The following is a 25,150-nucleotide window of genomic DNA, read 5'->3' on the forward strand; positions in this document are numbered from 1 at the left end:
GCTACCTCCTTTTGTAACTTAGCAGAAACCACCTCCGCATATTGATCTGCTGATCTAAGATTTTTCAACACCCGGGGAATCTCGAATGGAGGTGGAGGAATTTTAAAACCGTCAGCAAAACCTGATACTAACACTACAGCTTTTTCCCTATCAGGAAACCTATTTAGATAAGGGAGTATCGCGGTTAGTTTCACCGGTGTCTCCCCCTTGAGAATTGTTGGCCCCTGGCTTAGCCTTCTTTTTGAAACATCTGGCAGCACCGTGTGATGATCCACTGCAGTGCGAGCAAAGATGCTTGAAGCTGCAGTTGGCCCCAAATTTACACTGGCCGTCGTTGAACTGCCAGCATAAGCCCGGTTTCTGCGTTCCCGATTGCCCTGAGGTGCCTCCTCTCCCCTGCGTACTTGATTGACCACCGGAATGGCCGGCAAAACCGGCCCCTCCATGAAAGGAATGCCCTAATCTAGAAGAAGCCATCACCCGTAACCAAAGGCCAATGTCCTTCTGATCCCATCTTATGGCAGGACGAATAGCTTTCCTCTGACGAAACTGCTCGTCATAACGAAGCCATGCTTGTCCCCCATAAGTTCTGTGGGCCGCCCCAATAGCATCCATATAGCAAAACAAGGGAGAGCAATTCTCCAGTGCTTTCTCCCCTATTACGCACGCCAAAATGGCGAATGCATGCAGCCAATTAGTAAAAGTCTGCGGGATTAAGCGCCACCTTTTCTTTTCCTCCTCCTCCTTCTTACTATCATCCTTCTTACTTTTTTCCAGGTTAAATTTGACCAGAGGCAGAAGAGAAAAAATTTCGACGTGCTCATCTTTCCAAATTTTTTCCCTTACCTCTTTCTTGAGGTGTGCACCTAACGGACCCTCAAAACACACGTAAATCTCACCGTAAGACCTATCATCCAAATGAATTCTACACTCTTTTTCTTTTTCGGTCTGTACTGACACAGAAACGGGCTCGGGCAATTGGCTCGCACCCCCAAGTCTATTAACTATACTGTTCAACCCGCCCCATTGCAGGCTCACCCATGCGGCCAAATGGCCCAAAACTGCACTACTACCCCTTTCCAAACGCAACAATAACTCCCTCACATTTGCTAAAACCTCACTCATGCTCTCACCAACCTGTTCCTGACTTGTACCCCCAGCCACTGACCCCCGATTAGCTCTTAAACCTGGGGATAAAAAATTCTGGGATAACGAACAAGACATAGAACCCAACTCACCGGGCTGCGGAGGAGCTGTGGTCCCCCCAGCCGATATTCCCGACTCCAGCCTTCCATCCCGACTTCCGACACCTCCCGTTGGACCCTCTATCTCTTGAGGCCCGAGCACCACTGAAGAACTGGATCCCGCTGACGCAGCCCTGTAAGGCCGAAAGTTACTGACATGCACTGGAGTTGAAGAAGGACCAAAGGGTTGTGTATGTGGGGACATAGTAATATCACCCGACCCCCTGCCCGCCCTGCCCCCTGCCCGGAAGGTCTGTGTATTGGAATCCGGTCCCGAATTTGACGCTGCCCAAGGACCATCTGTAAGGGCCGGTAACAACATTTGCCTGTTATCACCGCCCGATTGCTGCCCATCGTGGATGATCCTGCTGTCTACTGTGTCTGAGGAGGCGGGCCGCCCGACCGGAGCATCTCCGAGGCGACCCCCTGTGACGTCACTGGTGCTGAGAGGACTGGTGCGCGTAGGCCCCTGTCCGAACGTGGGCTGCGGCCTACTAACCGCCGCGTGACACGCGCTGGCAAGTGGATTCCTCCCAGACCGGGGCCTGCTGCTGCGCTTCCTGACCGGCACCCGGCCTGGAGGGTCCCCGGAGGGGCTCCTGCGCCTGCGCTGTGTCCGGGGAGCTAAATCAGGCGACAGCCTGGCAGGAGTCCACGCCCGACGGGAATGTCGCTCAGGCTGTGCTGACACAGCCACCGTCCCCGCTCCCCTTCCGACGATCGCCGCTACCTGCTCTTCCAGCCAGCCCACCGGGTGCGACTCTGCAGCCGCCCACAGCGATTCAAAAAGCTGCGCCGTGGATGCCATGAGGTACGCAGCACGATGTGGGGGAGACAACTCACCACCCTTGTAAGCGGGAAAATGTGACGCCCCTCCCCTCCCTGGCACTTAAAACCCCCCCTGTTAAACCCCTCCCAATTAATATCCAACCCTGGCCTGCATCCAAGCCTGCGGGGAGGGCGCGGCTGTACTCTGGCCTGTCCTTTCAAAGTTTGCCCAATTTTTCGGACTGACTGGCCTTCATTTCTTAAAGTAATGGTGGCCACTCGTTTTTCTTTACTTAGCTGCTTTTTTCTTGCCATAATACAAATTCTAACAGTCTATTCAGTAGGACTATCAGCTGTGTATCCAACTGACTTCTACACAACACAACTGATGGTCCCAAGTCCATTTATAAGGCAAGAAATCCCACTTATTAAACCTGACAGGGCACACCTGTGAAGTGAAGACCATTTCCTGTGACTACCTCTTGAAGCTCATCAAGAGAATGCCAAGAGTGTGCAAAGCAGTCATCAAAGCAAAAGGTGGCTACTGTGAAGAACCTGGAATATAAGACATATTTTCAGTTGTTTCACACTTTTTTGAAAGCAAGTGTAGTATATAGGAATCAAGCACATATAGTGTGTATACTGTATATACAGCAAGCCCATGTAGTATATATACAGCAAGCACGTATAGTATGTATACAGCAAGCAAGTGTAGCATATATACAGCAAGCACGTGTAGTATATATACAGCAAGCAAGTGTAATAGATATACAGCAAGCAAGTGTAGTATATATACAGCAAGCAAGTGTAGTATATATACAGCAAGCAAGTGTAGTATATATTCCGCAAGCAAGTGTAGTATATATGCACAGCAAGCAAGTGTAGTATATATACAGCAAGCTCGTGTAATAGATATACAGCAAGCAAGTGTAGTATATATACAGCAAGCAAGTGTAGTATATATACAGCAAGCACGTGTAGTATATATACCGCAAGCAAGTGTAGTATATATACACAGAAAGCAAGTGTAGTATATATACAGCAATCAAGTGTAGTATATATACCGCAAGCAAGTGTAGTATATATACAGCAAGCACGTGTAGTATATATACAGCAAGCAAGTGTAGTATATATACAGCAAGCAAGTGTAATATATATACAGCAAGCAACTGTAGTATATATACAGCAAGCAAGTGTAGTATATATACCGCAAGCAAATGTAGTATATATACACAGAAAGCAAGTGTAGTATATATACAGCAATCAAGTGTAGTATATATACCGCAAGCAAGTGTAGTATATATACAGCAAGCACGTGTAGTATATATACAGCAAGCAAGAGTAGTATATATGTGGCGCCCCTGAGGGTTCGGTCGCCACAGAGGTATTGCATCTCACCCAGAGGTGTGGTACCTCACTCTCAGGTAAGGAAGGAGTATGGCTCAGGACCCTAACACTACATCCACTACACCACATTTCCGGGGGACAGGGCGATAATGCTCCTACGTGAGAGCACAAGTGTCCCTTTTCCCTGGCTGGAGTGGGGAGGAACCACTTAGAGAGGGGGAACTATGTAGTGGATGGGTGGAGAACGTAGATCCTGGGAGCACTGAGTAGGAGGTATAAAAACAGGGAACCATCTTAGGTCAGAAAAAAGTCAGTTAGTGGTGGAGAGTGAAAGTGACAGGAGCAGGGGCTCTGCATGAGCTCTGCTCCACAGGCGGGCCAAGTCAGGAGGCCTGAGCCTGAAGGAGAAGGGAGAGACAAGGGGAGGGGGAGAGGCTCCAGGACGAGGAGAGAAGGGACCCCAGGGGTACGGGCCGTGCAGCAAGCCACCCGTACGCCCGCCGCTGCCAGGAGGTAGGGGGGTCAGGACAAGAAGGGGAACCGGGTCCCCCAGCCAGCAGAGACTACAGGACTCAACTGGGAACCGGAGGCGGCAGCACTTCAAGTACAGCAAGCCGTCCACACCAGCCACTAGGAAAGTAGCCGCATAGGGCCAGGGGACGGAACACACGTCGCCCGCCAAGGCCCGAGGACACTGGACAGAGATGCCGCTAGGTGTGAGGTACAAGGAGAGAGGCCAGTAAGGACACACAGAAGGAGATCCTGAAAAATACTCCGGAGTTACCTGAGGGTCGACCGGGCCCCACACTGCGTGAGCACAGGACGCCGTGGGCTCTTACACTGGCCCTGTAAGCGGAACTGTTTAAACCATGAGTAAAGGATCTGGGACTGCGTCATCTGGACTCTGTGATCATTCTTGCACCGCGACACATTGCACCATCATCCACTCACGCTGCCCTGAAGCTACACTCCACCTGTGGGGAGTCACATCACCTTGCTGCACATACCACCAGGTTCAGCGGACTGCTCCGCAGCGGAGGTTACAAATAACCGTGACGTCACTGCTTTCTGGGTCTTCTATCCTTGGATTACGATATCGGAGAGAATGAGACACAGGACACGATGTATGTGTCAAACAAGCTCTAACTTTATTACAAAGCATAGGGTTTATATACACCCTGAAGGCAGGAAATTGATTTACCATATATGATCCGATTATACAATTTAGCACACAAAGACTGGTTTCTGTTCTCGTGATGTCTATGCTTGTGTTGAAACATCTAATCGGACACATTTAATTAGACACATTTAATCAGATACATTCTGATGACTAGCAAGGACACGTTAGTCTCTATTGATACAAGGAAGGAACATTTAGCTGTTGTTTTGACCTAAAGTAACTGTCAGACTTATATAGCATAGATGGGGCCTTTAAACTTGAGGTACCTCATCTTCTGCTATAACAACCGCAATCCACAGGTGGCGTAGTCGGACATTGATATTAGTGCACATAGGCTACCCTGGTTTGACCGCCCTGGGTCATGGACCGAGTCACCGCCACGGTGACTACAACCCCCAGCATCTATAAGGCCCGGCTCCGGATATCCCCACGGCCCAGGGGGCGCATCATATATACAGCAAACAAGTGTAGTATATATACAGCAAGCAAGTGTAGTATATATACAGCAAGCACGTGTAGTATATATACTGAAAGCAAGTGTAGTATATATACAGCAAGCAAGTGTAGTATATATACGGCAAGCAAGTGTGGTATATATACAGCAAACAAGTGTAGTATATATACAGCAAGCAAGTGTAGTATAGATACAGCAAGCAAGTGTAGTATATATACAGCAAGCACGTGTAGTACATATACAGCAAGCACGTGTAGTATATATACAGCAAGCACGTGTAGTATATATACAGCAAGCAAGTGTAGTATATATACAGCAAGCCCGTGTAGTATATATACAGCAAGCAAGTGTAGTATATATACAGCAAGCAAGTGTAGTATATATACAGCAAGCAAGTGTAGTATTTATACAGCAAGCACGTGTAGTATATATACAGCATGCAAGTGTAGTATATATACAGCAAGCAAGTGTAGTATATATACAGCATGCAAGTGTAGTATATATACAGCATGCAAGTGTAGTATATATACTGCAAGCAAGTGTAGTATATGTACAGCAAGCACGTGTAGTATATATACAGCATGCAAGTGTAGTATATATACAGCATGCAAGTGTAGTATATATACTGCAAGCAAGTGTAGTATATGTACAGCAAGCACGTGTAGTATATATACAGCAAGCAAGTGTAGTATATATACAGCAAGCAAGTGTAGTATATATACGGCAAGCAAGTGTAGTATATATACAGCAAACAAGTGTAGTATATATACAGCAAGCAAGTGTAGTATATATACAGCAAGCACGTGTAGTATATATACAGAAAGCAAGTGTAGTATATATACGGCAAGCAAGTGTAGTATATATACAGCAAGCACGTGTAGTATATACGGCAAGCAAGTGTAGTATATATACAGCAAGCAAGTGTAGTATATATACAGCAAGCACGTGTAGTATATATACAGAAAGCAAGTGTAGTATATATACGGCAAGCAAGTGTAGTATATATACAGCAAGCACGTGTAGTATATACGGCAAGCAAGTGTAGTATATATACAGCAAGCAAGTGTAGTATATATACAGCAAGCACGTGTAGTATATATACAGAAAGCAAGTGTAGTATATATACAGCAAGCAAGTGTAGTATATACGGCAAGCAAGTGTAGTATATATACAGCAAACAAGTGTAGTATATATACAGCAAGCAAGTGTAGTATATATACAGCAAGCAAGTGTAGTATATATACAGCAAGCAAGTGTAGTATATATACAGCAAGCAAGTGTAGTATATATACAGCAAGCAAGTGTAGTATATATACAGCAAGCACGTGTAGTATATATACAGCAAGCAAGTGTAGTATATATACGGCAAGCACGTGTAGTATATATACAGCAAGCAAGTGTAATATATATACAGCAAGCACGTGTAGTATATATACAGCAAGCAAGTGTAGTATATGTACAGCAAGCAAGTGTAGTATATATACGGCAAGCACGTGTAGTATATATACAGGAAAGCAAGTGCAGTATATATACAGCAAGCACGTGTAGTATATATACAGCAAGCAAGTGTAGTATATATACAGCAAGCAAGTCTAGTATATATACAGCAAGCATGTGTAGTATATATACAGCAAGCAAGAGTAGTATATATACAGCAAGCAAGTGCAGTATATATACAGCAAGCACGTGTAGTATATATACAGCAAGCAAGTGTAGTATATATACAGCAAGCAAGTCTAGTATATATACAGCAAGCACGTGTAGTATATATACAGCATGCAAGTGTAGTATATATACAGCAAGCAAGTGTAGTATATATACAGCAAGCAAGTGTAGTATATATACAGCTAGCAAGTCTAGTATATATACAGCAAGCAAGTGTAGTATATATACAGCAAGCACGTGTAGTATATATACGGCAAGCAAGTGTAGTATATATACAGCAAGCAAGTGTAGCATATATACAGCTAGCAAGTCTAGTATATATACAGCAAGCACGTGTAGTATATATACAGCATGCAAGTGTAGTATATATACAGCAAGCAAGTGTAGTATATATACCGCAAGCAAGTGTAGTATATATACAGCAAGCAAGTGTAGCATGTATACAGCAAGCAAGTGTAGTATATATACCGCAAGCAAGTGTAGTATATATACCGCAAGCAAGTGTAGTATATATACAGCAAGCAAGTGTAGCATGTATACAGCAAGCAAGTGTAGTATATATACCGCAAGCAAGTGTAGTATATATACAGCAAGCAAGTGTAGTATATATACAGCAAGCAAGTGTAGTATATATACAGCAAGCACGTGTAGTATATATACAGCAAGCACGTGTAGTATATATACAGCAAGCACGTGTACAGTCATGGCCAAAAGTTTAGAGAATGACACCAAAATGATATTTTCCCATGATCTGCTGGCCTCTGGTTTTTATTAGTGTTTGTCTGATGTTTATATCACATACAGAAATATAATTGCAATCATATTATGAGGACCAATAGGTTATATTGACAGTTAGAATGAGTTAATGCAGCAAGTCAATATTTGCAGTGTTGCCCCTTCTTCTCCAAGACCTCTGTAATTCGCCCTGGCATGCTCTCAATCAACTTTTGGACCAAATCCTGACTGATAGCAGTCCATTCTTGCATAATCAATGCTTGCATTTTGCCAAAATTTGTTGGTTTTTGTTTGTCCACCCGTCTCTTGATGATTGACCACAAGTTCTCAATGGGATTAAGATCTGGGGAGTTTCCAGGCCATGGACCCAAAATCTCTATGTTTTGTTCCATGAGCCATTTTGTTATCACCTTTGCTTTATGGCAAGGTGCTCCATCATGCTGGAAAAGGCATTGTTGGGCGCCAAAGTGCTCTTGGACGGTTGGGAGAAGTTGCTCTTGGAGGACATTCTGGTACCATTCTTTATTCATGGCTGTGTTTTTAGGCAAGACTGTGAGTGAGCCGATTCCCTTGGCTGAGAAGCAACCCCACACATGAATGGTTTCAGGATGCTTTACAGTTGGCATGAGACAAGACTGGTGGTAGCGCTCACCTCTTCTTCTCCGAATAAGCTGTTTTCCAGATGTCCCAAACAATCGAAAAGGGGATTCATCAGAGAAAATGACTTTGCCCCAGTCCTCAGCAGTCCACTCCCTGTACCTTTTACAGACTATCAGTCGGTCCCTGATGTTTTTTCTGGAGAGAAGTGGCTTCTTTGCTGCCCTCCTTGAAACCAGCCCTTGCTCAAAGAGTCTCCGCCTCACAGTGCGTGCAGAAGCACTCACACCAGCCTGCTGCCATTCCTGAGCAAGCTCGGCACAGCTAGTAGTCCGACCCCGCAGCTGAAACAGTTTTAAGATACGGTCCTGGTGCTTGCTGGTCTTTCTTGGGCGCCCTGGAGCCTTTTTGACAACAATGGAAGCTCTCTCCTTGAAGTTCTTGATGATGCGATAGATTGTTGACTGAGGTGCAATCTTTGTAGCTGCGATACTCTTCCCTGTTAGGCCATTTTTGTGCAGTGCAGTGATGGCTGCACATGTTTCTTTAGAGATAACCATGGTTAACTGAAGAGAAACAATGATACCAAGAACCAGCCTCCTTTTAAAGTGTCCAGTGATGTCATTCTTACTTAATAATGACTGATTGATCGCTAGCCCTGTCCTCATCAACACACACACCTGTGTTAATGGATCAATCACTAAAACGATGTTAGCTGCTCCTTTTAAGGCAGGACTGCAATGATGTTGAAATGTGTTTTGGGGGTTAAAGTTCATTTTTTGGGCAAATATTGACTTTGCAAGTACAGTAATTGCTGTTAAGCTGATCACTCTTTGACATTCAGGAGTATATGCAAATTGCCATTACAAAAAATGAAGCAGTAAACTTTGGAAAAATTACTATTTGTCTCACTCTCAATACTTTTGGCCATGACTGTAGTATATATACAGCATGCAAGTGTAGTATATATACAGCAAGCAAGTGTAGTATATATACAGCAAGCACGGGTAGTATATATACAGCAAGCTCGTGTACTATATATACAGCAAGCATGTGTAGTATATATACAGCATGCAAGTGTAGTATATATACAGCAAGCACGTGTAGTATATATACAGCAAGCTCGTGTACTATATATACAGCAAGCATGTGTAGTATATATACAGCATGCAAGTGTAGTATATATATACAGCAAGCACGTGTAGTATATATACAGCATGCAAGTGTAGTATATATACAGCAAGCACGTGTAGTATATATACAGCATGCAAGTGTAGTATATATATGTGGAACCCCAGGGGTCTGGTTACCACAGTAATAGCAATATTACGTCTGTGAGCAGGTGGGAGGTCTCCTGGTCAGGAATCCTAAGCATGCCACACCTCCTGCCCAGTACTGGGAGGGGAAGAACTTCCCCTATATAAACTGGGGCTGAGGTGGGGTTAGGAGAGAACACAGACAGAGACAGAGACACAGTCTGGTCTGGTGTGGAGAAGTTACAGGGAGAGCAAGATCAGGAGCTCTGTGGGAGCAGTGATAAAAGGGGTCAGAGACTGGAAGCTGTAGAGCTCGTCCTGACTGAAGAGATCTCACCGGACACGGAGTCCGAGGCTGTGGGGACTGTTCCACACCCAGCAGCAGAAACCGACCGGCAGGGGATTTCAGGTCCTCTGGCCAAGAAACCCGAAGGCACGGTCACACGCAAGGGACCAGCACTGCCGTCGTGGAGCGGAGGCTACCAGAAGGCCCCGAGTCACCGGCCATACGGGTGAGCACCACACAGTACACTCAGGGACGTGGGCTACTTTTACCCGCTTCTAGCAAGGTAGCCAAGAAGAGTACAGTTAGTTGGGGAGGCCTACAACTCCGCCTGGCCAGGGGAGATCCTGTCTGCTCACGGACTGACCAGACCCCGACCGCTAGCCAGTACTCCCGGGAGGGTCTGTCTTTGTCACCAGTAAAGACCCTGAACTACACCGCACCGTCTCTGAGTGGTTCCTGGTGCCTGCGTGCAATTCTACCATCCCCATCATCCACGTCCGCTGCCCTGAGGCCCTACCCCTCCCGTTGGGGGTTATACTACCCACGCTGCACAACTGTACCACCGGCCTCAGCGGTCTGCCCTGCAGCGGCGGTTTCGTAACCGCATTCAACGGGTGGCGTAGTCGAACAATATCACATCTGCCACTAAAAACATCGCCACTTAGTTTGACACCCTGGGCACGGACCGGGTCACCGTCACGAGGACTACCACCCCCAACGGATCCGGCTCCGGGTATTCCCCAAACATGGCCCAGGGGGCGCGTCAACTTTTGGCGTAGTCGGCAGGATCTCGTGCCCGCAACCACCGGGTACTGCGTGCCTGAAAAAGACTGTTAAACTTACCTGTGGTGAAGATTCCCGCCATCCGTGGAGTTTTCCCGCCATCCGACGCCATCTTTTGCCTTCTTCCCGCCATCCGTGGAGTTTTCCCGCCGTTGGACGCCATCTCGAGGACGCCGCGCGGGAAGAAGAGGGGCGTGGACTCCGAAAGCGCGCGAGAACCGAAGCCCCGCCTCACGTCCGGACGTTGCGTAAGGTCCTGGAAGGAACCCAGCAGACGCCGACGTCACAGGAGCGCGACGGAAGGTCCTCAACACTGACGATCCACTGCGGAGCTGCGGCCTACGGAAGAGGATCATCGCAAGGTAGGCCACGGTCCACTAGGGGGGAGGAGGATGTCGGATACGGAGGAGAGCTTCACTGCCACAGCCACCGCCAGCACCACCGCTGCGGCGGTCATGCCTTTCACCATGCCCTATATCCCGGGGGCAGCCTGGCTACCCCAGTACTCAGGGGAGTCCCATACCCTAAATGACTTCAGAGAAAGGCTGGATAGCCTCTTCCAGGTGTACCCCCTCACAGAAGAGCAAAAAGTGAGCATCCTGGTGGTTCAATTAACAGGGGCAGCCCAAAGGGAGGTAAAGTCCTGGCCACTTGGGAGGAGGAGGACTGTCGCAGAGATACTAGCCCGGCTGAAGGACACCTTTGATACCCGTACCTCAGCCGAGATCAAGCTTAGATTCTACGGGTGCAAGCAGCGAGCACATGAGAATATAAGGGACTATGCACTAAACCTACAAGAGGCCCTGAGAGCCATTAAGCAGGCCGACCCTGACGGCGTGGGAAACGAAGACAAACTGTTGACTGAACAATTTATAGAGGGTCTACATTGCAATGCCCACCCAACCCAGTTGCGGGCCATGGCCTTACAGGACCCTCATCTGGACTTTGCACAGTTCAAGGACAGAGCCATCCGGGTGCTCCGAGAACCGGCACCAGGTGGCGCTGTGACGCACAAACGCCCTGCTACCACTTACCACCAGGAGACGGCGCCCTTGTCGGCAGGGCCTGTGGGAGCTGATGCGCAGGCTTTAAACAATGACCCGGCTACAGACCTGCACCATCAGGTCCAAGAGCTAGCTAAAAGCGTTGCCGCGCTAACCCGAACTGTGCAGTCTTTACAGGTTTCTACTCCAGGGAAGATCCAGCTGGCATCCGGACCGGAGGATATCCCGTGGCGCCGACCAAGGAGGACCCCACCGGCCAGAGGAAGACCCAGCGACCGATACAACGAGGACGGACCACCTATCTGCCGCCGCTGCAATCAACCCGGACATATGGCAAGGTACTGTCCTTTAAACTGGCACAACCTGGGGTAGAGGGCCAACCCCTAGGAATAAGATCACCAGGCCCATCGAACTGGCGTGACAAATACGTGGGAGGACGTCCAGTCTTGCCTGTGGTACTGGATGGCATTCCTATGAGTGCCCTACTTGACACCGGGTCACAGGTCACCACCATCCCGTACGTGCTCTTCAAGCAGTACTGGAATGACTCGGATATAACCCGCTACCCAGACAACGACTTGAGTATCATCGCCAGCAATGGTCAGCCCGTGCCACAGATCGGATTTAAAGAGATGACCATTAAAATCGGTAAAGTCGAACTGGCAGCACAGGGACTGATCATTGTAGACATTGACAAGCGCCAGAGTCACCCAAAGATAACTCTAGGAACTAATGTGATTGAAAATTGTCTTGCAGAGGTGATTCTCATTTTACAGCAGGTTGCCAAGAACGCCAGCTCCGGTCAGCAGCGAGTGCTCCAAAAAGAGATCCGGGCACTGATGCGACGGCAACAAGTGGAACTCTCCGGTGGTGAGATAGGTAGCGTGAGAATGTGTGACCCGTTCCCTATTGCCATGCCCCCAAAAAGTGAGATGATGATTTGGTGCCGGGCAGCTATTGGTCTCAGAGGTAGAGACTACCAAGCAATGGTAGAACCCGTCTACTCAGACAGTAGGCCCACCATTTTGACAGCACGGGGGGTGGTTGATGTACGCCATGGGAGGGTGCCCGTTCGCATAATAAATATCGGGAAGAGGGAAGTGTACCTGCCCCGGTATGCTACGCTAGCCAAATTGTATACCATCAACCAAAATTCTGTACAGTCCGTGGAACCCTTGCCTCCATCTCATCCAGAGGAAGGTAACGGCTCTAAGCAACAAATGGAGGACTGGTGTCAGCAACTGCATTTGGGTACTGACTCCACACCTGCTCACCAAAAGCAGGGAGTCTACCGGGTGATCCAGGAATACGAGAGAGTGTTCAGTAAACACCCGCTAGACTTCGGGCGAGTAAAGGGAGTGGAACATCACATCCCCACGGGAGACCATCCTCCCATAAAGGAGAGGTATCGTCCCGTACCCCCTGCACACTACCAACACGCCAAGGGGATGCTTAGAGACATGAAGGAGGCTGGGGTAATCAGGGATAGCTGTAGCCCCTGGGCAGCTCCACTAGTCTTGGTTAAAAAGAAAGACAACACCATGAGAATGTGTGTAGATTACCGGAAAATCAACCGTATCACAACAAAGATGCGTACCCCTTACCAAGGATAGAGGAGTCTTTGGCTGCTTTAAAATCTGCTAACTTCTTCTCCACTTTGGATCTCACTAGCGGGTACTGGCAGGTTCCTGTCGCAGAGGCGGACCGGGAGAAGACCGCATTCACCACCCCGATGGGACTTAGTGAGTTTACCTGCATGCCGTTCGGACTCTGCAACGCACCAGGAACCTTCCAACGATTGATGGAATGCTGTCTGGGACACCGGAACTTTGAGACGGTCCTGCTGTACCTGGACGATGTTATAGTTTATTCCAAAACCTACGAGGACCACCTGAAACACCTGGCGGAAGTGTTCGAAGCCCTGGCAAACTACGGTCTGAAGGTGAAACCGTCGAAGTGTCACCTGCTAAAACCAAAAGTGCAGTACCTGGGACACGTGGTGAGTGCTGACGGAGTGGCCCCCGACCCTGATAAGATCACCGCGATTAAGGAATGGCCAAGACCCTCCAGCGTAAAGGAAGTGCGGCAGTTCCTCGGGTTGGTAGGCTACTACCGAAGATTCATTCCCGGTTTCACCAAAAAGGCAGCTCCTATGCAGGACCTCCTGATAGGCCAGTCCAGGAAGGCCAAGAACCAGAAGCCGCCCTTCAGATGGGAGAAGCTGGAAGAAGAGTCCTTCCGCCAGCTGAAGATGGCCTTCACGGGGGATGAAATCCTGGCGTACCCTGATTACAGCCAGCCCTTTATCCTCTACACCGACGCAAGTAACATCGGGCTAGGAGCCGTACTGTCCCAGATCCAGCAGGGGAGAGAACGGGTAATTGCTTACGCCAGCCGAAAACTGCGACCCACCGAAAGAAACCCTGAGAATTACAGCTCATTCAAGCTAGAGTTCCTGGCAGTGGTGTGGGCAGTCACCGAACGCTTTAAGCACTACCTCGCCTCTTCCCGGTTCACCGTGTACACGGATAACAACCCGTTGACACACCTGGACACTGCAAGACTCGGTGCCCTGGAGCAGAGATGGATGGCCCGCCTGTCCAACTATGAGTTCAGGATTAAATACCGGGCAGGACGCTCCAATACCAACGCGGATGCCTGGTCCAGAATGCCAAACCTACCGGACGTAGGGGAAGATCCAGAGGAACTGGAAGAAGTTGAACTCCCCGCGTTTCACCGTCATGGGACTACCCAGTATTCCCACCGTGTAAGGGGTAAGCAATCCGCTACGTTCAACCCCTTACCTCATTACAACTGGGCAGAAACGCAAGACAGTGACCCCGCCGTCCGACTGGTGAAGGAGATGCTGACTCAGCCAGATGCCCGCCTTGACCCAGACGCTCCGGAGGAGACCAAGCAACTGTGGGCTGAGAAGAGTCGACTGTTCCTTTACAAGGGGAAGTTGTGCCGCAGAATGGTTAACTCCCGGACGCATGAACTGGTCTGGCAAGTAGTGGTGCCAAGAAGAGACGCGGCAATGGTACTGGAGGCATACCACGACGGAGCTGGGCACTTCGGATGGAAGAAGCTGGAGTTCCTGCTGCGCGGGCGGTTCCACTGGGTAGGCATGAGAGGAACCATCGAGAGGTGGTGCAGAGACTGTGGCCCATGCAACCTAAGAAGGAAGGACCGTGCCAGCCAGAAGACCCCCCTGCAGTCCATCGTCACCAGGCAGCCGTTGGAACTGGTAGCCTCGGACCATGTAAAACTGACCCCCAGCAGAAGTGGCTACGTCTATGCGTTAACCATCGTGGATCACTACTCCAGGTTCTTGGTTGTAGTCCCCGTCAAGGACTTAACGGCTCAAACAGCAGCTAGAGCCTTCCAGCAGCACTTCTGCCGTCCACACGGATACCCAGAGCAGGTGCTGACGGACCAATGACCTGCCTTTGAAGCGGAAGTCTTCCAGGAGTTCTGCACTCTGTATGGCTGCCGGAAGATAAGAACAACACCCTATCATCCGCAAACCAATGGACTCTGCGAGAAGATGAACCAGGTGGTGATAGACCTTCTGAAAACATTGCCCCTGGAAGAACGCAGTCTGTGGCCTGAGAAACTGCCTGATCTGGTGGACCTATACAACCACATCCCTGTAGGTTCTACTAACTGTACCCTGGCTTACCTAATGAGAGCAAGACCTGGTAAGCTGCCTGTTGATCTGGATATGGGAGTCCTGACACCCGAGGACACTTCACCAGAAGCAGACTGGGACACAGAGAGGCAGCAGCAGTACCGGAAAGTACAGGAGAGCGTTGAGCGAAGTCTCCGTCAAGCAAGAGAAAGACAGGAGAAGACTTACAACCAGTATGCTCCCGCTGTTCCCCTGGTACCTGGAGAGCAGGTCTTGAAGAGGAAAAGACGGCTCCACAAGTTGGACGACCAGTGGGAAAAGCACCCGTACACCGTACTGCCATCAAGCCATGAAAACCCGAAAGTCTGCACAATCAGTAAGGATGGAGGAGAAACCACAGCCATTGTCTCCCGAGATCACCTGAAGAAGTGTCCCGAGCAGCTACGAAACCCTGAAGAAGATCAAGAAAACCCTCGACCCGCAGAGAAAAGGGAAGAGATGGTCAGTACTGTACTCGGAGACTTCCCTCGGTCTTGGACACAAGTAAATGGCGCTGTTGTGGTACCCGTCCTCACCTTCCTCCAGCCAGCATCCCAAGTGCCTACGGAAAAACAGGTAGAGCTGCAAGAGCAGCCGGTCCAGGAGGCAGAAGACCCCACACAAGCAGACCAGGAGAATCGACCCTCTGCTTATAGTGAGCCTGCCGTGCCCCTAGTGAGCCAAAGAGTCCGTAGACAGCTGCCCAGCTTACCTTTAACAGCTCCTACACCCTGTAGTGCAGGACCAGTTAGTGAGCTCCGTAGGTCCACTAGAGCCACTAGAGGCCAGTTGCCCGTACGTTGGAGGATCTAAAGTGTTTAGACTGTTTTATTGGTATTTACCTGTTTACTGTTGCTTGTAAATAATTATGTTTTTCCAGTTATGTTATAGGTGTCTTTTGTGGATTTACTAGAACTCTGTTGTATATATGTTTGGAGCGTAACCCAGGAACGGACTAAAGACTGTTAAAGACTCGGGGCAGGACAGACCCCTACCTGGTTACGGCTCCCTGTTCTTTGGTGAAATGGACACCCTTTTGCTTCAAAAATTGCACCCGGTTGTGGACACGCCTTGACCACTTTAACATGTTTTTCCTTATTGTATTGTTCCTGTTTATACCCTGTTATGTTTTCAAAAAAAATATGTTTAGTCCCGGAGTACTAAATTTTACTAGGGGGGAATGTGGAACCCCAGGGGTCTGGATACCACAGTAATAGCAATATTACGTCTGTGAGCAGGTGGGAGGTCTCCTGGTCAGGAATCCTAAGCATGCCACACCTCCTGCCCAGTCCTGGGAGGGGAAGAACTTCCCCTATATAAACTGGGGCTGAGGTGGGGTTAGAAAAGAACACAGACAGAGACAGAGACACAGTCTGGTCTGGTGTGGAGCAGTTAAAGGGAGAGCAAGATCAGGAGCTCTGTGGGAGCAGTGATAAAAGGGGTCAGAGACTGGAAGCTGTAGAGCTCGTCCTGACTGAAGAGATCTCACCGGACACGGAGTCCGAGGCTGTGGGGACTGTTCCACACCCAGCAGCAGAAACCGACCGGCAGGGGATTTCAGATCCTCTGGCCAAGAAACCCGAAGGCACGGTCACACGCAAGGGACCAGCACCGCCGTCGTGGAGCGGAGGCTACCAGAAGACCCCGAGTCACCGGCCATACGGGTGAGCACCACACGGTACACTCAGGGACGTGGGCTACTTATACCCGCTTCTAGCAAGGTAGCCAAGAAGAGTACAGTTAGTTGGGGAGGCCTACAACTCCGCCTGGCCAGGGGAGATCCTGTCTGCTCACGGACTGACCAGACCCCGACCGCTAGCCAGTACTCCCGGGAGGGTCTGTCTTTGTCACCAGTAAAGACCCTGAACTACACCGCACCGTCTCTGAGTGGTTCCTGGTGCCTGCGTGCAATTCTACCATCCCCATCATCCACGTCCGCTGCCCTGAGGCCCTACCCCTCCCGTTGGGGGTTATACTACCCACGCTGCACAACTGTACCACCGGCCTCAGCAGTCTGCCCTGCAGCGGCGGTTTCGTAACCGCATTCAACGGGTGGCGTAGTCGAACAATATCACATCTGCCACTAAAAACATCGCCACTTAGTTTGACACCCTGGGCACGGACCGGGTCACCGCCACGAGGACTACCACCCCCAACGGATCCGGCTCCGGGTATTCCCCAAACATGGCCCAGGGGGCGCGTCATATACAGCAAGCAAGTGTAGTATATATACGGCAAGCAAGTGTAGTATATATACAGCAAGCAAGTGTAGTATATATACAGCAAGCAAGTGTAGTATATATACATCAAGCACGTGTAGTATATATACAGCATGCAAGTGTAGTATATATACAGCAAGCAAGTGTAGTATATATACATCAAGCAAGTGTAGTATATATACAGCAAGCAAATGTAGTATATATACAGCAAGCACGTGTAGTATATATACGGCAAGCAAGTGTAGTATATATACAGCAAGCACGTGTAGTATATATACGGCAAGCAAGTGTAGTATATATACGGCAAGCAAGTGTAGTATATACACGGCAAGCAAGTGTAGTATATATACAGCAAGCAAGTGTAGTATATATACAGCAAGCAAGCAAGTGTAGTATATATACAGCAAGCACGTGTAGTATATATACGACAAGCACGTGTAGTATATATACGACAAGCACGTGTAGTATATATACAGCAAGCAAGTGTAGTATATATACAGCAAGCACGTGTAGTATATATACGGCAAGCAAGTGTAGTTTATATACAGCAAGCAAGTGTAGTATATATACGGCAAGCACGTGTAGTATATATACAGCAAGCAAGTGTAGTATATATACAGCAAGCAAGTGTAGTATATATACGGCAAGCACGTGTAGTATATATACAGCAAGCACGTGTAGTATATATACGGCAAGCAAGTGTAGTATATATACGGCAAGCAAGTGTAGTATATACACGGCAAGCAAGTGTAGTATATATACAGCAAGCAAGTGTAGTATATATACAGCAAGCAAGCAAGTGTAGTATATATACAGCAAGCACGTGTAGTATATATACGACAAGCACGTGTAGTATATATACGACAAGCACGTGTAGTATATATACAGCAAGCAAGTGTAGTATATATACAGCAAGCACGTGTAGTATATATACGGCAAGCAAGTGTAGTTTATATACAGCAAGCAAGTGTAGTATATATACGGCAAGCACGTGTAGTATATATACAGCAAGCAAGTGTAGTATATATACAGCAAGCAAGTGTAGTATATATACGGCAAGCACGTGTAGTATATATACAGCAAGCAAGTGTAGTATATATACAGCAAGCAAATGTAATATAAATATAGCAAGCAAGTGTAGTATATATACAGCAAGCAAGCAAGTGTAGTATATATACAGCAAGCACGTGTAGTATATATACGACAAGCACGTGTAGTATATATACAGCAAGCAAATGTAGTATATATATAGCAAGCAAGTGTAGTATATATACAGCAAGCAAGCAAGTGTAGTATATATACAGCAAGCACGTGTAGTATATATACGACAAGCACGTGTAGTATATATACGGCAAGCAAGTGTAGTATATATACGGCAAGCAAGTGTAGTATATATACAGCAAGCAACTGTAGTATATATACGGCAAGCACGTGTAGTATATATACGGCAAGCAAGTGTAGTATATATACAGCAAGCAAGTGTAGTATATATACAGCAAGCAAGTGTAGTATATATACGGCAAGCAAGTGTAGTATATATACGGCAAGCAAGTGTAGTATATATACTGCAAGCAAGTGTAGTATATATACAGCAAGCAAGTGTAGTAAATATACAGCAATCAAGTGTAGTATATATACAGCAAGCAAGTGTAGTATATATACAGCAAGCACGTGTAGTATATATACAGCAAGCACGTGTAGTATATATACAGCAAGCACGTGTAGCATATATACAGCAAGCAAGTGTAGTATATATACAGCAAGCAAGTGTAGTATATATACAGCAAGCAAGTGTAGTATATATACAGCAAGCACGTGTAGTATATATACAGCAAGCACGTGTAGTATATATACAGCAAGCAAGTGTAGTATATATACAGCAAGCAAGTGTAGTATATATACAGCAAGCAAGTGTAGTATATATACAGCAAACAAGTGTAGTATATATACAGCAAGCAAGTGTAGTATATATATAGCAAGCAAGTGTAGTATATATACAGCAAGCAAGCAAGTGTAGTATATATACAGCAAGCAAGTGTAGTATATATACAGCAAACAAGTGTAGTATATATACAGCAAGCAAGTGTAGTATATATACAGCAAACAAGTGTAGTATATATACAGCAAGCAAGTGTAGTATATATACAGCAAGCAAGTGTAGTATATATACAGCAAGCAAGCAAGTGTAGTATATATACAGCAAGCAAGTGTAGTATATATACAGCAAACAAGTGTAGTATATATACAGCAAGCAAGTGTAGTATATATACAGCAAACAAGTGTAGTATATATACAGCAAGCAAGTGTAGTATATATACAGCAAGCAAGTGTAGTATATATATAGCAAGCAAGTGTAGTATATATACAGCAAGCAAGCAAGTGTAGTATATATATAGCAAGCAAGTGTAGTATATATACAGCAAGCAAGTGTAGTATATATACTGCAAGCAAGTGTAGTATATATACAGCAAACAAGTATAGTATATATACAGCAAGCAAGTGTAGTATATATATAGCAAGCAAGTGTAGTATATATACAGCAAGCAAGCAAGTGTAGTATATATACAGCAAGCAAGTGTAGTATATATACAGCAAACAAGTGTAGTATATATACAGCAAGCAAGTGTAGTATATATATAGCAAGCAAGTGTAGTATATATACAGCAAGCAAGCATGTGTAGCATATATACAGCAAGCACGTGTAGTATATATACAGCAAGCAAGTGTAGTATATATACAGCAAGCAAGTGTAGTATATATACAGCAAGCAAGTGTAGTATATATATAGCAAGCAAGTGTAGTATATATACAGCAAGCAAGTGTAGTATATATATAGCAAGCAAGCAAGTGTAGTATATATACAGCAAGCACGTGTAGTATATATACAGCAAGCAAGTGTAGTATATATACAGCAAGCAAGTGTAGTATATATACAGCAAGCAAGTGTAGTATATATACAGCAAACAAGTGTAGTATATATACAGCAAGCAAGTGTAGTATATATACAGCAAGCAAGTGTAGTATATATACAGCAAGCAAGCATGTGTAGCATATATACAGCAAGCACGTGTAGTATATATACAGCAAGCAAGTGTAGTATATATACAGCAAGCAAGTGTAGTATATATACAGCAAGCAAGTGTAGTATATATACAGCAAACAAGTGTAGTATATATACAGCAAGCAAGTGTAGTATATATATAGCAAGCAAGCAAGTGTAGTATATATACAGCAAGCACGTGTAGTATATATACAGCAAGCAAGTGTAGTATATATACAGCAAACAAGTGTTGTATATATACAGCAAGCAAGTGTAGTATATATACAGCAAGCAAGTGTAGTATATATACAGCAAGCAAGTGTAGTATATATACAGCAAGCAAGTGTAGTATATATACAGCAAGCAAGTGTAGTATATATACAGCAAACAAGTGTAGTATATATACAGCAAGCAAGTGTAGTATATATATAGCAAGCAAGTGTAGTATATATACAGCAAGCAAGCAAGTGTAGTATATATATAGCAAGCAAGTGTAGTATATATACAGCAAGCAAGCAAGTGTAGTATATATATAGCAAGCAAGTGTAGTATATATACAGCAAGCAAGCAAGTGTAGTATATATACAGCAAGCAAATGTAGTATATATATAGCAAGCAAGTGTAGTATATATACAGCAAGCAAGCAAGTGTAGTATATATACAGCAAGCACGTGTAGTATATATACGACAAGCACGTGTAGTATATATACGGCAAGCAAGTGTAGTATATATACGGCAAGCAAGTGTAGTATATATACAGCAAGCAACTGTAGTATATATACGGCAAGCACGTGTAGTATATATACGGCAAGCAAGTGTAGTTTATATACAGCAAGCAAGTGTAGTATATATACAGCAAGCAAGTGTAGTATATATACGGCAAGCAAGTGTAGTATATATACGGCAAGCAAGTGTAGTATATATACTGCAAGCAAGTGTAGTATATATACAGCAAGCAAGTGTAGTAAATATACAGCAATCAAGTGTAGGATATATACAGCAAGCAAGTGTAGTATATATACAGCAAGCACGTGTAGTATATATACAGCAAGCACGTGTAGCATATATACAGCAAGCAAGTGTAGTATATATACAGCAAGCAAGTGTAGTATATATACAGCAAGCAAGTGTAGTATATATACAGCAAGCACGTGTAGTATATATACAGCAAGCACGTGTAGCATATATACAGCAAGCAAGTGTAGCATATATACAGCAAGCAAGTGTAGTATATATACAGCAAGCACGTGTAGTAAATATACAGCAATCAAGTGTAGTATATATACAGCAAGCAAGTGTAGTATATATACAGCAAGCAAGTGTAGTATATATACAGCAAACAAGTGTAGTATATATACAGCAAGCAAGTGTAGTATATATACAGCAAGCAAGTGTAGTATATATACAGCAAGCAAGTGTAGTATATATACAGCAAGCACGTGTAGTATATATACAGCAAGCAAGTGTAGTATATATACGGCAAGCACGTGACGCGCCCCCTGGGCCATGTTCAAGGGATACCCGGAGCCGGATCTCGATGGGGGTAGTAGTCCTTGTGGCTGTGACCCGGTCCGTGCCCAGGGTGTCAAACTAAGCGTGTGGCAGTCTTGGTAGATGTTGTTTCTGTGTCGACTACGCCACCCGTTGATTTGCGGTCACAAGGCCGCCGCTGCAGAACAGTCCGCTGAGGCCGGTAGTATGTGTGCAGCAATGGTGGTATAACCCCCAACGGGAGGGGTATGGCCTCAGGGCAGCTGATGCGGATGATGGGGGTAGTGATAGTGCAGAAAGGAGAGTCAGAGACGAGAGATGCAGTTTCAGGGTTTTTACTTACAGGTGTTCCTTCAGTCACTCTGGCCTTGAGTGACCACCCAAGCCGTGCTGCATCCACCAGGTGCGGGACTCGGCTAACCCCCAGGCAGTTCCGGAGCGTGGTCCTGAGCTTCCCTCTCACTCTCTTTCTCCTGGCCGTCCCCACCAGGGATCCACCTTTGTCCGGTTCCCTTGGGCCTTCTATGGTAAAACCTTCTCTGGCTTTCCTGACCCTACTCTTGGTGTACCTTCCTGGTGGATGTGGTGAGGGTCGTGGCAAAACTTGACCACGACCTCCGGTTCCTGGTTAAGGGTTACTTTTGCCTCCGCCAGCTTGGGATCCGGTGCCCTCTTCTGCCAACCCTTCACCCTTTTTAGCTCACTCGTGGGATCTCAGGGTTCCCTCTTGGTCTTATGCCTCTGGGCCTTCCTTCCTCTCTGCTTCAGGCCTGGCCCTGGAGCTGGGCCCAGCCGGAGCCACAGCTCCTTGTCAGCCCTCCTGGCTGAACTCTCCTTCAGCTTCCCCTCAGGCTGAACTCTTCTGGCTACCTTGCTAGAGGCGGGTATAAGTAGCCCACGTCCCTGAGTGTACCGTGTGGTGCTCACCCGTATGGCCGGTGACTCGGGGCCTTCTAGTAGCTTCCGCTCCACGACGGCGGTGCTGGTCCCATGCGTGTGACCGTGCCTTCGGGTTTCTTGGCCAGAGGACCTGGAATCCCCTGCCTGACGGATTCTGCTGCTGGGTAGGAGTTAGTCCCCACAGCCTCGGACTCCGGGTCCGGTAAGAAATCTTCTCAGTCAGGGCGAGTTCTGCAGCTGCCAGCCCCTGACTCCTTGTAACACTGCTCCCACAGAGCTCCTGTTGTTTCTTCCCATAGCTGCTTCTCTTCTCTGTCTCTACTTCTGGCATGGCCCAGGAGCTGGGCCCAGCCGGAGCCACAGCTCCCTGTCAGCCCTCCTGGCTGAACTCTCCCTCTGAACTCCCTAACCCTGCCTCAGCCCCAGGTTTATATAGGGGAAGTTCTTCCCCTCCCAGGACTGGGCAGGAGGTGTGGCATGCATAGGATCCCTGACCAAGAGACCTCCCACCTGCTCTCAGACATAACATTGCCGTTACTGTGGATACCAGACCCCTGGGGTGCCACATTCCCCCCTAGTGAAATTTAGTACTCCGGGACTAAACATATTTTTAGAAAAACATAACAAGGTATAAACAATAATAATACAATAAGAAAAACACATAAAGATGGTTACGGCGTGTCCGCAACCGGGTGCAGTCTTTGAAGAAAAGTAAGGTGTCCATTTCACCAAAACAGGGAGACGTAACCAGGTAGGGGTCTGTCCTGCCCCGAGTCCTTAACAGTCTTTAGTCCATTCCTAGGTTACGCTCCAACCATGTACAAGGATTCCCGGTAAATCCACCAAAGACTCCCATAAATTACTAGAAACACATAATTATTTACAGGATATGGCCGCTCTCAGTCCTCGGCCAGTGGGGATAAGGAATGGCTGCTCACAGTCCTCAGCCTGGTTTAAGATAGGGGCACATGGGGAACAATTCACTAATCCCAACGGGGACCATATTTTAATTAGCAGCAGTCCTTGTACCCTTACGGGTAACTATTTACAGCTCTTTATTCACGCTACTTCCCTTCAGTAGCTATGTCCTCTTTGTGCTCCCTCCTGAGGGTAGTCCTCAGACCCGTCCGGGTCCTCTTGGCTTTCCTCGTATTGGTAGTACTGCAGCTCCTCCTCGGTTAGCTGGGTTAGTATCTCTCCGACAGTCCTCCTCCCAGGTGGCCAGGACTTTACCTCCCTTTGGGCTGCCCCGGTTAATTGGGCCACCAGGATGCTCACTTTTTGCTCCTCTGTGAGGGGGTACACCTGGAAGAGGCTATCCAGCTTTTCTCTAAAGTCATGCAGGGTATGTGACTCCCCTGAGTACTGGGGTAGACAGGCTGCCCCCGGGATATAGGGCATGGTGAAAGGCATGACCGCAACAGCGGTGGCGCTGGCGGGGGTTGAAGCGGTGAAGCTCTCCTCCGTATCCGGCATCCTTCTCCCCCCTAGTGGACCGTGGCCTACCTTGCGATGATCCTCTTCCGTAGGCCGCGGCTCCGCAGTGGATCGTCAGGGTTGAGGACCTTCCGTCGCGCTCCTGTGACGTCGGCGTCTGCTGGGCTCCTTCCAGGACCTTACGCAACGCCCGGACGTGAGGCGGGGCTTCAGTTCTCGCGCTTTCGGAGTCCACGCCCCTCTTCTTCCCGCGCGGCGTCTTCAAGATGGCGTCCAACGGCGGGAAAACTCCACGGATGGCGGGAAGAAGGCAGAAGATGGCGCCGGATGGCGGGAATCTTCACCACTGGTAAGTTTGAACAGTCTTTTTCAGGCACGCAGTACCCGGTGGTTGCGGGCACGAAATCCTGCCGACTACGCCAAAGTTGACGCGCCCCCTGGGCCATGTTCAAGGGATACCCGGAGCCGGATCTGGATGGGGGTAGTAGTCCTTGTGGCGGTGACCCGGTCCGTGCCCAGGGTGTCAAACTAAGCGTGTGGCAGTCTTGGTAGATGTTGTTTCTGTGTCGACTACGCCACCCGTTGATTTGCGGTCACAAGGCCGCCGCTGCAGAACAGTCCGCTGAGGCCGGTAGTATGTGTGCAGCAATGGTGGTATAACCCCCAACGGGAGGGGTATGGCCTCAGGGCAGCTGGTGCGGATGATGGGGGTAGTGATAGTGCAGAAAGGAGAGTCAGAGACGTGAGATGCAGTTTCAGGGTTTTTACTCACAGGTGTTCCTTCAGTCACTCTGGCCTTGAGTGACCACCCGAGCCGTGCTGCATCCACCAGGTGCGGGACTCGGCTAACCCCCAGGCAGTTCCGGAGCGTGGTCCTGAGCTTCCCTCTCACTCTCTTTCTCCTGGCCGTCCCCACCAGGGATCCACCTTTGTCCGGTTCCCTTGGGCCTTCTATGGTAAAACCTTCTCTGGCTTTCCTGACCCTACTCTTGGTGTACCTTCCTGGTGGATGTGGTGAGGGTCGTGGCAAAACTTGACCACGACCTCCGGTTCCTGGTTAAGGGTTACTTTTGC

The sequence above is a fragment of the Phyllobates terribilis genome, unplaced genomic scaffold, assembly GCF_046119375.1.
Source record: "Phyllobates terribilis strain yellow unplaced genomic scaffold, ASM4611937v1 Scaffold_7__3_contigs__length_470593459, whole genome shotgun sequence".
Taxonomy (NCBI): domain Eukaryota; kingdom Metazoa; phylum Chordata; class Amphibia; order Anura; family Dendrobatidae; genus Phyllobates; species Phyllobates terribilis.